The sequence below is a fragment of the Herpailurus yagouaroundi genome, unplaced genomic scaffold (genome assembly GCF_014898765.1).
Source record: "Herpailurus yagouaroundi ecotype Mexico unplaced genomic scaffold, PumYag 313, whole genome shotgun sequence".
Taxonomy (NCBI): Eukaryota; Metazoa; Chordata; class Mammalia; order Carnivora; family Felidae; genus Herpailurus; species Herpailurus yagouaroundi.
The window spans coordinates 141,868-153,814 of NW_024412530.1; the positions used below are offsets into that span (position 1 = coordinate 141,868).

The 11,947-nt window shown below is 45.5% G+C and overlaps 1 long non-coding RNA gene and 1 other non-coding gene across 3 annotated transcripts; one reads left to right on the plus strand and one right to left on the minus strand.

The window, feature by feature from the left end:
* Positions 1-5,270: 5,270 nt before the first annotated feature.
* LOC121021740 (uncharacterized) lies at positions 5,271-8,813 on the minus strand. Of its 2 annotated transcripts, XR_005786674.1 has the most exons (5): positions 8,275-8,813; positions 7,642-7,833; positions 6,463-6,673; positions 5,487-5,550; positions 5,271-5,366 (listed from the first exon to the last, which is right to left on the minus strand). It is a non-coding gene; the product is annotated as an uncharacterized LOC121021740 (long non-coding RNA). The 2 variants fall into 2 exon arrangements; XR_005786673.1 differs by lacking the exons at positions 5,271-5,366; positions 5,487-5,550 and having other exon boundaries at positions 6,341-6,673.
* Positions 8,814-9,820: 1,007 nt separating this feature from the next.
* Positions 9,821-9,927, plus strand: LOC121021743 (U6 spliceosomal RNA). Its single transcript, XR_005786675.1, has one exon. It is a non-coding gene; the product is annotated as a U6 spliceosomal RNA (small nuclear RNA).
* Positions 9,928-11,947: the final 2,020 nt, after the last annotated feature.

The following is an 11,947-nucleotide window of genomic DNA, read 5'->3' on the forward strand; positions in this document are numbered from 1 at the left end:
GCTGAGGGTGGGGAATACAAAAAGTCAAGACAGAGAATAAAAGTGAAGTAGAGAAGCACAAGGCTCTCTGGGTACCATTTCCTGTGCCCATCCTCTCATGACCCTGGGAAGGTTCTGACCCAAGAGCACTCTTGGTTTTCAACTGAAGACAGCCACAACCTGAGGGCTTCCCTGGAGCTATGGGGCTAAAGAGCTAAGTCCTCATCAGCTCCCTCCCCCTTCAAGGGCCACCAACATTCACCCTCCATCTAAACCCACCTCTTTTCCCTTTTCTCCTGGGTTATCAAGGAAGGTCTACCTGTGGAACCTCCCAGAACTAACCCTGAAGAGTTTTCCCCATACAAATGAGTTTCAAACCCTGCAGCCTTTGAAAGTTGCCCTGAACACCAGCAAAGGAGTGGAAGGGACTCTGAGGTAAAGACGGAAATGCCTACCTCTCAGAGATAGGTCATCTCCACATTGTGTATACCTGACCTGACTTTTATAAGTAATGACTTTATACATTTCCTATACACAACCTATCGATATAAACTCCTCTCTCTCTCTCTCTCTCTCTCTCTCTCTCTCTCTCTGTGTGTATGTGTATTTTACTGAAAATAACAATCTTCAACTTTCTTTTCTCACTTAGTATCTCATCTAATGTTTGCAGTTACATTCTTATAGTTATCGTGGTTGTATAGCTTTTCATAGATTGGTTGGACACTCATTGCTTTTAATAACAATTCTAGGTTAATATCAATTTATGATATCTTTATTGATTTATTTTGATATCAAGGACATTTATCCTATGTCATCCATGTATATGGGTAATTTTTAGTTCCCAGGTTTTCATGTGCTCTTTAATGCCATTTCCCTCCCGCCCCACAAAAGGTATCTAAGTTCATTTGTATGGCTAAGCAATTATACTGTTCTCTGTACAAAAACATTTTAGTCATATGCTAGGGGCACAGAACACCATCTCCAGGTTTACCAGGGTAACATTCCCCACCTCGACAGCTACGTGGCCCTAGGGAGCACACACACAGCCTGGGATTTAAGGGGTCCAGGATTTGAGACCCTACCCCGCTGTTCTCAAGGAGTCTCTGACCCTCTCTGACTTTACCTTTGCCTGTAGTACAAAAAATGCCTGCCTCAAAATGGATTTTGCAGGGATTTGACATAACTGGCAACATCATTCTTTATTATCAAAAGAATCAGGAATTCTGAGTGAGACAAATATGCACAACAACTAGCCCTTTGGGTGGATTAGTGTCAGTTAACTGTTGGCTTCCCAACCCCAAGCAGACCTCCTGCCCTTTCACAGGGTTATACTAAGACCGGAGGAGAAACACAACAAAGATGACCACATCCAAGAGTTTCTTGTCAGGGCTGTGTTCTCAGCATCCTGAATCAGCTTAGGTGAGCGCCTCCTCTGGAATCGTGTGCTTGGCCTGGAGGAAGTAAAAGGAGGAAGGTGGGAGATCAGCAGAGCCATGAGCCCTGAGTCTCATCCCCAGGTCACCCAGTCTCCACTCGGCCTGAATACCTGGACCTCACCTTGGGCCAAGTGAGAACCAGTGTGGTCCCAGTGGTTGTCACAAAGTCCCCTGGGGTAGAGAAAAGTCAGATGACATCCATTAGGGCTGCCATTTCCCAATCTATGCAAGGAAAATATGGCTCCACATTTACTGCAACATATGCAGTAGAATGAGCCCTGTGTCAGTGTGTACTGGGAAAACTCCTGAAACCAAAACATCTGTCAATAAAGGAATGAGGCCAACAGAATTGTAAACTTGTTCAAAACAACTAGGTAATTTAATGTGTATGGAGACAGGAATGTTCAGGGTGACAATGAGTGAAATAACCAAGCAAAACAATTACCTGCAAGTTCCCGTTATTCCCTTCTTGGCTCCTGCCAGCTTCTATCTGCATGCCGCCTGACCACTCACTTCTTAGACCACTGGAGGTTCATCCCAGACTGGGTGGTGAAAAAGTGCATCATTCCTGCTGCTCCTGAGAGAAGGTGGTCAAGAAGCTTCAGGAAGGTGTGGGAACTGGGATAGAGAATGTGTTCTGGGTCTCCTTAGGGCTGACGTCCCTCACAAGCAGAGTTATCATTCACGATGCAAAGACTAGGCCAACATGAGCCCTGGGACAGCTGGACACATAGGCAGCCCCACTCCCTCAACAACGTCCTGCTTCCACTGCCACTCAGCAACTACATTCCTTTCATACCCCTACTGTGCCTGCTCCACCCCCCCCCCAGATTGCTTGGCTGATACCTCTACCCCTGCCACAGAGATCACCTTTGGAGAGATTATCTACCAGTTTCGCTAGATTAGGAGGCTTAACCGTACCTCAGAGATGGTTTTATACTCTCATTTCGTCTGTAAAACAGCCCAAGGAGTGGACTGTATAATCCTCATTTTCAGAGGAAGACACTGGGTCACAGAGGGGTCCTATGACTTGACCAAGGTGGCACAGCTAGTGGGTGTTGGGGTCTGGAAGAGAACCCATATTCCGATTCCAGAGCCCATGCCCTTACCACTAGGCTAGACTCCTTGGATCTACCTGATGGCTTTCAGCAATATTGATAAAATCCCAAGGGTTACACAACCACATTCCCACACCCCTGAACCAAGGCTGGGCTGGGAGTGCCACCCAAAACACAGCACTCACTTGGAATTGCTGACAGGGGTAGCAGTGAAAGTCTGGGTGAAGGTACAGATACAAGGTACAATAAGTGAATGTGGTTGAATGTCACTTATATGTCAATGACACTTGGTGGGGGGAGAGGGAAAATAGGTTATGAACAGAACCCTGAGGATTTCTTTCCACTTCAACAACAAACAATACCCCCTTAGAGTTGCACATGCTTGACACACTCACACAGCATTCCCCAGTCAGGATCTTACATGATACTCATGCTGAAGGGGACAAAAGTTCCTGGGAATCGAGGTGTCAGGAATTGGGAGAGCAACAATAGGAGCGATCTGCTCTCAGAGACAGGAATGTTACTATGTGCAGACTCTGTGACAGCCACTCCACAAGTTCATTTGATTCAATTTTCACAGCTGCCCAAGAGATGGATATTATTGGGCCCCTTCTGCAAATGAGGAAAATGAGAGGTTAGGTAATAGGCCCAAGTTTGAAAGGTAAGGATTTAGGGTGAGAACCATCAAACCCCACAGCCTGTTTCCCTAACACCCTGGCACCCAAGGTAGGAATGAAAAACATGCAGGTGTTGGGCTGGGGGCCCACTGGTTGGGTGCTGGTTGAAGGTTTGTCACCTGTGTGAACTCAGTCTGAGCTGGGCATAGGGAACGAGGCAGCCACAGGGGCAGGCGACCATCCCCAGAAGGAGTAGAGGGTCAAGTCCCAGGTCAGCATGAAGCTGAGGGTCTGCGGTCCCCTCTTGTGATCACCGCCTTCCCTCCTGATGGTCCCAGTGCACCTGTGTCTGCCTCAGTCTGTTCCTTGCCTGAGGGATTATATTCGTTGTCGGGCTACCCATGGATCCTCTGAAGGGCCGGTTTGGATGATGTGACATGTGTGGGGGTGGGGAGGGAACAGTGCCTCTGAGAAGCCTCTCCATCTGTCTCCTCAAACACCTCTGCTCTCTGACTTCCATTCCTGCCTCAGGAAGTCCTCTGCTCCCTGGCAGTCTCCCACTTCTGGCCCCCTGACTCAGGGAACCCTGGTTTGTCTCAAGGAGGGCCCAGCTCCTGGCATTGGGTCGGAGGAATGGATGTCATGATGGCAGCCCCCCAAGACCTCAGCCCTCAGCATGGGCAGGAAAAGCCACTATGGCATCCTGGAATTGGAGGAGGGGACACATTTGGTTCAAGGAAAAGAGGGTCCCTCTCAGAACAAGGGAGGGAAGCACCATCTCAGCAGGGAGTAGGAAGGCCTGTCTCAGCATGAAGCCCTGGGGTTGAGGGCCCTTCTCAGTCCCAGGCACCATCACCTGGCCCAAAGTGGTCACTCTGGTTCTGGAGAGGAGATGGAGCCCCGCTTCCTGGAACACACTCATGGGAAGGCATGTGTCTTAGTCTGTTCGGGCTGCTATAACAAAATACTACCAAGTTGGTATCTGATAAATGACAGTAATTTTCTGCTATCCACTTTGTAGGCTGGAAAGTCTAGATCAAGTCACCAGCATGGTCGCTTTCTTGTGAGGGCCCTCTTCCTGGTTCATTCCTGGCATCGTTCTGCTGTGTCCTCACATGGTACAAGGTGTTAGGGATCTCTCTGGAGCCTTTTATATAATGGTACTCATTCCATTCAGGAAGGTTGCACCCTCATGACCTTAGCACCTCCCAAAAAAACACCTCTTGATACTATCGTCTTTGGGTGTCAGGATTTCAACAAATGAATGCGGTGAGGTGGGGGACACAATCAGAACATAGCAGTATGTTAGGGAAAGCTAAGTGCAGAAGGGTAAGAAACAGACCCCAGACCAGGAAAACAGGTAAGCAGGTCACAGGAAGGAAAGGAGACCTCTAAGCACAGGTGAGAGAGAGAGTAGAGAAGTCAGGGCACATGGTCCTCCTCATAGCTGCTGCCTCCTGCAGATGGGCACTGTCAGGTAGCTCATGCTCCCAGGGGCAGAGGTCCCCAGGAAAGGTGTCACAGATTCCCTTCTAGCCACAGCTCCCTCACTTTGTCCAGCTCTCAGGCTGACGTCTGCTGAGAAATATGGGGAGGAAGCTGGAAACGAGTCCCAGGGAAAGAGAGACATGTGGGCCCCTGCACCCCCAGCCCCCACTTTTCCACGCAGGTACCTTCTCCTGCCTCCTGTCATCACTGATAAACACTACCACCCACCGTCAACCCCAACTTTGATCTGGCTCCCTCTTCCCACCTCATTCTTGGAGAGCTTCAGGATCTTGACTGTGAGGACCATCTGTATAATGTCAGACAGGCCATCCAGCCTGTACAGTTTGTTGTTGATCGAGTTCAAGGACAACAGCTTTTTGTGAGAAGGAGTTAGAGTGACAGTTACTATCTAGGGCCTCAGAAACAAGTCTTCCCTCCACACCATTCGTAGCATCCTCTACCATAAAAACAGCATTGGGCATAAGGCCTCACATCAGGGGGAACTCTTTTCAATGATCTTCAGGGTGGCAGCCATGCATTTTCTTCAATTCAGGATTATATCAATATCATGGCCCACCAAGTCTTCAACAATCTGAGAAGAGGCAATAGGAAGGCTGAGAGGGGTCCAGGGCCAGTACCAACCCCTCCCCACATTGTCATCCTTTAAGTCTCCCTCCCAGGCAGATCCCTGCCCTAGCATTACTGCTGTCAACTGTACCTGGGTCAAAGCAGAGCCTCTGGAGGTCAAGAGTTTGCTGGGAGACATCATAGTGTTTGTTCATGGTCAGCTGCAGAGAGAGATGGAGAGAGCCACTGTGAGGCTCTGGTGGGGATAGGGAAATCGGGGGCTGGAGGAAGAAGAGGTAGGTCTGGGTGTGAACACACAATGGGCCTTGAGTCTGCATTACCTTTAGATGTTCCATTTCTTCTGGTTCCAACTCATACCACACAGAGTAGGGTACAGCAGAATGACTGACAAAGAGATATCTACAGAAAGGAGGGGTGGGGTAAGCACTAGGAACTCTCATTCTAAAGAAGACAGCTAACCCCTGGCCTGTCCTCCTTCCCCAGGACTAGGTACAGGTAATGTCCTTGACACAAACCTTCTGGTTCTCCTCGTTACACATCTTAGAGCTGACACCCTTCAATGCAGAGGCAGTGTCAGCATCCTGGACAAAGTTCTAGGCCTGTGTTTTCACATAGTGGAACTACAGGTGGCAGAAGCAACAGAAAAAGTACTGGAGAACCAGCTCTCCCCCTTCCCTGTGCCCACTCCTCTGGCTTCAGCATTCTCTTATACATCAAAAGGGGTGAAGGGTACACTGCAATGGCTCAGGATTGAAATCAGTAGCCATGTATTGTCATACTTTCTTCCATAGGGCATGTAGGGGGTAAAAGAGAGGATAGGAGAGAAGAGTGGCAACATGGAATTAAGACTAGAGAACAGATCCTTTTCCAACCACCTACTGAGCTTGAAAAGAAAGTGCTAAAAAAAAAAGGATCATTGACATAATTTCATATTTTGTACCAAATATGGATTTCTTTATTTTTATTGTTTTATTTATTTATTTATTTATTTATTTTTTGAGAGAGAGAGAGAGAGAGAAAGCATGCTCAAGTGGATCAGGGGCAGAGAGAGGGGGACAGAGGATGCAAAGCCGGCTCTGTGCTGACAGTAGTAAGCCCGATGTAGGGTTTGAACTCGTGAACTGTGAGGTCATGACCTGAGCCAAAGTTGGACACTCAACTGACATTAGCCACCCAGGTGCTCCCCCAAATAGGGATTTATTAAATTCCCTTTCTCTCCATTCAAAGCTCTCCTCAAAATAAACACTTAAGATATTAGACGTGATCTTCCTTTTATAAATTTCCAGGAGATTCTACCTCATGAAGACCCTGCTTGCCCCTCAGATAAAGTGTCCAGAGACTCGACCTCCATCTCCCGCACTCATCTTGAGCCAAGCTGAGACATCCAGTGGAAAGTTGCTCCATCGCCTTTGGTGCAGTTTTCACCTTTGCTTTTAGCCATCCTCTACTCTTATCCCTTTACATCATTTCTCTGAACCTACCCTTAGGTGACCGAGGCAGATAACTCCTAGAAGAAAGAGAAAGAAAGAAAAAAGAAAGAAAGAAAGAAAGAAAGAAAGAAAGAAAGAAAGAAAGAGACACGTTACAAATCTCACCTGTTCCCAGCAAAATAATCTAGCATCTCTACACAAGACCATCACAGCTGCCCTGACCCGTCTCTCCTGCACATTCCATATGTCTTGCCAGAACTGTGATCTTGAACCTACTCCCATGGTTCCATCTTGCCCATTCACCCTCATTTATCTCCATGGAGTAATTCTTTCTTTCCTTATGTCCACATTAGCATGGACAAAACTTTAATAATGCCCCTGGCCCCTCCTACGGTACAGTTCGTTGGCCTAGTGGATGCTGTGGGGAAATGGAGAGAAAGAAGAAATCCATGAGTTCTAAAAATGATTTCTACACTTTTGCCCCACGAATACCAAGACTACCATTAAGGTTGCTCAACCATTAATTAACGCCTACACTCTGTCATGTTGTAGGAAAAAAAAAAGATATAGTTAACTACAGGGTTACGTATTCCACTGCCTAGTACAAATCAACCATGATGACTGATCACTTAACATTGTTAAAGAAGAGACAAGAGGCCCCAAATGGAGTCACTAATGCTAAGCTTGTGTCACCTAATTTCAGGTGATTACACCTAATACAGGTCACCTCATTGACTTAATACCTAACCTAATTGCAGTTTCAGCCTCTCTCAGGAATGTAATCTTAACTAGTCAGTCTGGCATCTCCTGGTCAGTACTAGTGAGGTAATCTGCTTAATAGGCCCCTGCCATCCCCCAAAAGGAAGGTCACCTTGTCTGAAACAATCCACTATTTGTCAGTAATTTCCTTGTCCTGTTGCTTTCTTCCTATAAAGGTCTTCCATTTTGACCAGCTCTTAGGAACTTCTTTCCATTTGCTAGATGGCATGCTGCCTAATTCATGGATTGTTGAATAAATCCAATAATATCTTTAAAATTTACTCACTTGAATTTATTTTTAACACTATCTTATTTGGGGTTGTACATAAGTATCATCCATTGCTGCTTCTCCCTCTTGTTCATGGATTCATGAAGATGAATGCCAGAAATGCCATGTTTATATCAGCTTTCATACTTCCTTGGGAAACACCCAGGTATCTAGGTCCTCTTTGAAAGGAATGATGTCTATCAATGTACTCTGAAATCAGGAAGAACGGTATAAAAACAGCAAAATTAAAACCAAATCAAGGTAGAAAACACATCAATGGCCTGAATAACAGAGAAAAGTCCTGTGATAACTTTTATAGGTAATGAAGAAATATCGTTGACTTTTTTCATCAAAAAAAAATATAACAAAAACATGCTTAAAGTTTGGAAACCTCCACTGTGGATCTGCTTCCTGGAAGATGAGAGGTAGGGAGCATCCTCAGCCCGGGAGAGAACAGGCACACAAAGAAGGGTTGGGCAGAGGCTCCATTCTGAGATCTTAGTTCCTGCTCTGACATTTCCAGGCTGGGTGACCTGGCACAAGTTAATTACTGTCTATAACCCCCTACTCCAACCTGAGCTCTAAAGCAATAACAGAATCTACCCTGACTGTGTGGTGCTATGTTTCAAGAGTCAAAGGCAAGTTACCCACCTGGATGGAGAATTCTATAAACAAACAATTAGTCTGAAGAAATACCCTGCATTAAGCCTGGTGAGACAAAATGATGGAGGATCCTGAAAGAGAAAGGACAAGAGTTGAAGGTGTCGTAGAAAATAATAACAACGTATGTTCAATTGGTCCCAGATAAAAAGGAAATGCAACAGTACAGAAGATATATTTAAATAAATGATAGTTGGGAAGTTTAAAAAGTGACCAAAGACATTGATTCACAGATTCACGAAGTCACAGATTCACGAAGCTCTGTGTTTGTCAAGCCTACAGGGGTATGAGGAAAACCAAACCTAGGCCTTATTGATTATCTCAAAAGAAAGGAAAGGAAAAGGAAATTAGAGCAGGTAAAAATAAATATAAAGCAAATATTAGGATGACATGTTTAAGCCAAATTATGTATGTTAATGCCATTACACGTAAGCAGATGAAATATTCCAAATCGAAAGGCAAACATCAGGCTAGATAAAAATTCCGTCAAATGCACCTTAAAAGAGACACATGTAAAGTTTATTGATACATAAAATTAGGGGAAATGGCAATTTAAACATTAACCAACAGAAATCTAGTATACCCATCTTAATTGGGTATGCTACTATACCCATCTTAATTGGTCTTTTTGCCCCTCCTGCTACAAAGCTCCGAAAATTCTTGGAATATTCTATGTTGAAAATGATAAATCTGTCTTTTTTATGTTAGTGAGATGACTTTTGGAAAACACCTAAGGTTGGGGGTTGGTTGCCAGAAGAATCCACCATGAGATTAGAGGGTTAGAACTTTCAGTCCTACTTCCCTGACCTCTAGGGAAGGCAAGGGGCTGGAGACTGAGTCCAATCACCGATGGCCAATAATTTAATCCTGACCATGTAATTAAGCCTCCATGAAACACCCCAAAGGACCGGGTTCAGAGATTCCAGGTTGGTAAACCGGAATGCCTCCATGTGCCACTGTGTCGTGCCCCAAACCTCACGGGGACAGAAGCTTCTCCATTTGGGGCCTCACCCCATGTATCCCTTCATCTGGCTGTCAATTCCTATTCTTTAATATCCTTTGTAATAAACCAGTGATGTAGTGAATAAACAAGTTTCCCGAGTTCTGTAAGCCTCTCTAGCTAATTAATCGAACCCAAGGAAGAGGTTGTGGGAACCTCTGACTTATAGCCAGAGTGTCAGAAGCACAGGTAACAACTTGGACTCGAGATTAGCATCTAAAGTACAGGGCAGCCTTGTGGGAATGAGCCCTTAACCTGTGGAATCTGATGCCATCTCCAGGCAGATGGTGTCAGAATTGAGTTACCTTATAAAACACCCAGCTTGTGTAGGAGACTTGCTTGAATATGTGTGGGGGGAAACCCACACATTGGAATTGGGTACAGTATATTAACACCTAAAACTGACAGAAGTAAATGGAAAAATGGACAAATCCACTATCACAACTGGGAATTTTAACACATCTCACTGAGTGATAGCTAAAACAGGGAAACAAAAATTCAGTTAGATGAATTAGATTTAAACAATGTTAGTAACAAGTGCTTGCTTCAGCAGCACATATACTAAAATTGAAATGATACAGAGAAGATTAGCATGTCCCCTGAACAAGGATGACACTCAAATTTGTGAAGCATTCTGTATATTTTTTAAAAATGTTATTAACCAATTTATTTACTTAACTGACATGAAACGTGGCAGAATAATTCACATGCTGGGGCATAAAGGAAGCCTTGGGAAACTTCCAAGAGCATAATGCAATCTAGCCTGAGTGGTTGGTGTGAAGATTCAAGGATAATGTTGGGTTCTCTGCCACTCTCCTACCTTTACATCAATCGCAAGAACATTAATCTCCAACAACCCCCTGGCTCCAAAAGACCCTCTCCACATACCAAACCCAGACCTGAGAGGAGCACATGACTCTGGCCTTTACCCTCAACTAGATGTCTTAAAATATACCTGAGATTTGCTGTAATCAGGTACAGTGAGATGGCAGACATGGAGCCAATGTCCTTGAAAGAAGAGTTTATTACCTACAGGTCCCAAGAGGAGGGGACATACAATAACACTCAGGGCCACGCGAGGAAGCTCCTGGTGGAGCTGTCAGGTGGCAGACAGAATGAGGGGAAAACATGAACCAGAATCTTTATTCTGGTTTTATGGAAAGGAACGGGAGAAGCAGGATCAGTATGCTGAGTAAAACTTTGGATTGAAAAGTTGGAATAATTTTGGTGGGCTCTGAGTGATAAGGGTGGCCCCTAGTTGTCCAGTGTCTGGACTTGGGGTGATTTAGGGAAAGGAGAATATTGGACTGGGGTGTGAGAGTTTGATAAAGGAGGTGGCTGGGGGTGTAGGCTCTGGATTTGCTGGTTTACATATCAAAACCATGCTCATAGGCAAGTTGATTGCTAGCTCAAGGAATTAGCTCACCCTAGGAGACCCAGTTCCTCACCAGGTCCACAGGCTCTTGTGGTATCAAACCATCAGAAAATATAGTTAATAGAAAACATGATGAATATACCGAGGGTAAGATTTCACCTCAGTCATAACCATAGCCATAGGAGGAGAGGTTTTCCATGTAGAACTAGGATAGGTGTGTCATGGCCCATTGGGGTCATGTCCTCAGAAGAAAGTAAAACACTCAGCCTGGGCACTTGCCACCTCCCATCCAAAGGGGGATTACTGGGTTCCTGTTGGATGGAGTTGGAGAGGGGGTCCAGAACCCTCCTGGCCTGTGGGGTCCTGAGACTGAGGACCAGCACTGACCAATCCACCCATGGAGTGACCTGCAGGCAGTGACCCATCACCAATGTATTCACAGGGCGCTTATGAGGGTCTGAGGCTGGAGGTTTGGAGAAGATCCAGGAGGGCTGCTGAGGAAGGCAAGAGCAGACCCCAAACCACTTTGTCAGGGCCACACAAACAAGATGGAGTCCTGATAGGAAAACCCTTCCCCAGGGGCATAAGGAAGAGAGTGCTGGCAGCCAGAAACACACACACACACACACACACACACACACACACACCTTCCAGTTCTTACTTCCCCCTGAGTTTTGTGACCAGCCTAATGCCCCAGGAGCTATTTCCAACTGCACCACTCTTACACAGGAGGCCAACCAGAGTCCAGGAAGCCTAAGACCCAAGTACTTGTAACTGCAAATATAGGAGATTCTGTGGCCTACTATATAACATGATGTTCCTTCATTTTTCCTCAAAAGGGGATTCTGACCACATAGTCACCAGCTCCTTGCCTTTGCTGAGGTTGCTGAGTTTTAGCTACAGGAGTTTCTCTGGGGCCATTCAGATACTACAGAGAAATCGAGACCAGAACTGAGCTCCATGAGATACGATAACGCTGCCATGCATAGCTGCAACTAACTCTTTCTGCAATACAGTTGACCCTTGAACACAGGGTTCAACTGCACAGGTCCATTTATAAGAATATTTCTTTTTTACACTTCAGTCCTATAAATGTATTTTCTCTTCTTTACGATTTTCTTCATAACATTTTCTTTTCTCCATCTTACTTTCTTATAAGAATACAGTATATAGGGGCACTTGAGTAGCTCAGTCAATTAAGTGTCTGACAGTTGATTTCAGCTCAGGTCATGATCTCACAGTTCATGGGATCAAGCCCTGTGTTGAGCTCTGTGCTGACAGCACAGAGC